Raw genomic sequence first — 3812 nt, 5'->3', positions numbered from 1 at the left:
ATGCAATTCTTATAGAATTATTTTATATTTCAAAATATATGAGTTATAGAATTGTTATATTCTATATTTATATATAATAATATATATTATTGTTATATATATTATATAATATATAAAATATATTATATACGATATATAATATATACAATAATAAAATAATAATATAGAGAGATTGTATAGAAATTTTCTATAACTATTATATAAATATCGTGTCTTTAAAACCTATATTTTAATCATAAAAATACCATGTAAATAAATTTATATAGTATTATAAAGTAAATATAACTATGTAATCTATTTAAATTTAAATGTATAACATTATAATTTAATAATAATTTGATGATAGATGATTAGTTATATATTAATAAATAATAAATTAATAAATGTAAACTATAAATAAATAATAATTTAATAATGTAAATAATTTAATCGTTATAAATATTTATCTGTGGTATAATTTATATTGCTGTGGGTGCTGAGAACTCTTCACAGGGATGCAAAGGGGAACCCTAAAGCCAGCTCTGTCGTCATCCCTTAGGATGTGAAATTCCCGGGATTATTGGCACTGATGGCAACAATTCCCGTCCAGGACAACAATTGGCCTTTTACCCAACTGAGGGGGGCAAAGATGCAAAGCCACACTCGGAGATCATTTCATCATTAATGACATTAAAAATCAAATCTAAACTGTGTAACCCTCAGCAGACTGAGGGACGTCAGGCTGAAATAAAGGGGATTTTTTTTTTTTTTTCCCAGTTCCTCGGGATTGTAAAGCGCCTCATCCCCTGGGAAAACAAGCAGGAATGGCAGCTTATCATCCCTGACACTTCAGGTAATTAGCAGGTCATAAAGAAACCCTCCCATCGCTTCGGGTCACTCAGAAATAGGAACTTTTCCCTTTATTTATTTCCAGTAAACCCAAAATACCAGGGGGGTGGAAAGCACTGGGAATGTTTCACTTCAGGAACAGTCAAAATATTTTTTTTTTCTTCTTCTTTTTAATTCCTTTTTTTTTTTTTTGCTTCTATTTGGGGTTTGTTTGTGTTTTTGGCCGAAGGAATTGGGTGTTTTTGACGTGAAGGCTGTGGGAATGCTGAGCAAAAAAAACAATTTTTGGTGTTGATTTTTTTTAACTCACCTTCCTCCCATCCAGTGGTGGGCTCGGATTTTATTCAATCTGGGGGTTCGCTGGGTGAAACTGGAAAATGTCTACAAAATATACGATGAAAATATTACAAAATTATAAAAATCGTTAAAAAAATCAACGCCCCCAGAACATGAAAGAAAAGATGAGGGGACAAGAGGAAAGATTTGTCACCTAAAAACCCATTTTGACACCTCAATGTTGACATTATGTGGTGTGTGTAGGGCATGAGTTGGTGCCAGGGCAGCTTTAGGAAGAGTTTTCTCCCTCACAGCCGAGTCTTGCTTTAACCACAGAGTTTTTAATTCACCAGTTAATTGCAGAAATAAATGGGCAACGATCACAGCATCCCACAATAGCCTGAATTTGAAGGGGCCCACGAGGATCTTCGAGTCCAGCTCGTAGATGAATGGCCCATACGGGGACCAAAGCCACAACCTTGGTGTTATCAGCACCAGCTGAGGTGCTTTTGAGGTGCTTTTGAGGTGCTTTTCCCCTCCCAAATCCCAAATTTCGTGATTCAAAGAGCTCGAGCTCCTCGAGGTTCATCTCTTACCGCCCAGGGACTCAAGTCTGGGCACAATCAAATCTGAATTTAGCCCTTGAAAGTGAAAACACTTAAAAAAAAAAAAAAAAAAAAAAAAAAAAAAAAAAAAAAAAAAAAAAAAAAAAAAAAAAAAAAAAAAAAAAAAAAAAAAAAAAAAAAAAAAAAAAAAAAAAAAAAAAAAAAAAAAAAAAAAAAAAAAAAAAAAAAAAAAAAAAAAAAAAAAAAAAAAAAAAAAAAAAAAAAAAAAAACCAACCAGAAGCAGAAGAAGGCTCAGAACAGCATCAGGAAGCAGAGCAGGGAGCTGCAGCTGGGCCATGAAATGCTGGGGGGGGAGGGGTTGTTTGCTGCTTTGCCAGAAGAATTCCATGTATTTCTTTTATCTACTTAAAAAAAAAAAAAAATTATCTCTGGTTTTCAGGGAATCCAAGTCCAATTTAAAGCTCTTCTAGATCTCCTTTTCCTCTCACCGTGATGACACCACGAAGAACAAACTTTGGAGCTGGCAGAAAGCTCTTTTTTTTTTTTTTCCCCTTTATTCCTCCCGGAATGGAGGCACCAAAAGTGATGCCTGGATGTCCCCAGAGCCAAGCCCAGCTGTCACAGAGAGCTTGCAGAGAGTTCCCCAGATGGGGAATCGGTCCAGGCTTGGCACCAGATTGCTCTGGTCTCCTCACATACCATTTGTCGTGGTTACATGTGGTGTCATGGTCTAATCTACAAGGAACTTACATCCACGTGTGAGGCCAAATCCTGCCCTGAGTTACACAAGAGTGACCCCACAAAGGCCCAGGATCTGACCCTGGTTCACCTAAAAAACACCTTTAGGAAGACCTAAGAACCAAGCCTAGAGGCACTTGCTCAGTGTAGATGCTCTGGAGGAAATACAGATGAAATACAGATGAAAACTCTCGGTTGGAAAGATGGAAACTGCCTTAATTGGCACAATAAAATTTAAAAACAAACAAAAAAAATAACCAAAAATCAATTTTATTTCCCAAGAAGGAGTTTTATCAGCAGCGGTGCTCATTAACTGCAGGTGGGAAGTCCATCTTCCAACACAATCAAATCCCAAGGAGATCTGCAGTTGCAGGATATTGGTTTGTTTTCTACGTGCAAAAAAAAAAAAACAAACTCCAACAGGGATAAACCAATCCCTGACAGAGAACCCAAAATGCAGAGCACTTCCAGAGCTCCAGGAGAGTTTGGACAGGGGGGGAGTGTTGGGGTGTCCTGGGCAGGGAAGGAAAGAGAGACCATCCCAAGAGGCAGCTGGACAAAGCCAAGGAAGAATTATCTCCTTACAGAGATAACCAAGGAACTCAGGAAGAGTTTTGATGATGATGATGCAGAGAGAAGATAAATCCCACCTGAAGCCCTGAGCCTTTTTTTTTTTTTTTTTTCCCCCCCTTTGAAACTCCTCTGGAGTTTTGCAAAGCAAGCAAAACGTTGCCCTAAATTTCTCAGGGTTCATGCTGCCAATCCTACACGGAAAAAGGAACAGGAGCAAACTGTTCCCTGATGGATTTGCTTTCTCTGGGACACAGGGCAGGACCCAGCAAATCCCATTTATCTGGGAGGTGGCTAAACACTTCTCAGTGAGGGAGAATTCCTTGATTCCTGCAGGAATTTGAAAAGGTGACTTCCCAGCAAGAGTGAGCAAAGAATTCTGGAAGCTGAAACTCTGCCTGAAGATCACCTGAAATCACAGAGAGACCAAGCCTAGGAAAAAAAAGGGAAGAATAAATATAGAGGGAGAAATTGAATAAAAATGAAGTTGAATCAGAAGCTGAGGGAGAACACGGAGCAAAACATAAAAAGAGAAAGAAGTGTAAGAGGAAAAGGAACCACCAGGCAGATGAACAATGAGCAGATGTGACGAATGAATTGCTGGACATCGACCAGGAACACATCTGAGAACTGGGAAAAGAGGCAGAAAAAAAGGAAGGGAAAGAAGCCAAGAATCACAAGACCTCTGTTTTTATCTCCTTAATATTTGTTTGGGATGGTTCTACACGAACCTGGTTGGGTTTTTTCGGGACTGGTCCGAAGTCTTGCCGAGAAGCCGCAGCCGAGCGTGAACAAACAGCGGTTCTGCAGGTGTCAATCCCACCCCAGCAGTG

Source organism: Empidonax traillii, unplaced genomic scaffold (genome assembly GCF_003031625.1).
Source record: "Empidonax traillii isolate 1590-97213 ecotype Southwest subspecies unplaced genomic scaffold, ASM303162v1 scaffold1764:size158975, whole genome shotgun sequence".
Classification (NCBI taxonomy): domain Eukaryota; kingdom Metazoa; phylum Chordata; class Aves; order Passeriformes; family Tyrannidae; genus Empidonax; species Empidonax traillii.
The sequence above is the reverse complement of the archived record's forward strand: the minus strand, read 5'-3'. Positions refer to the sequence as shown.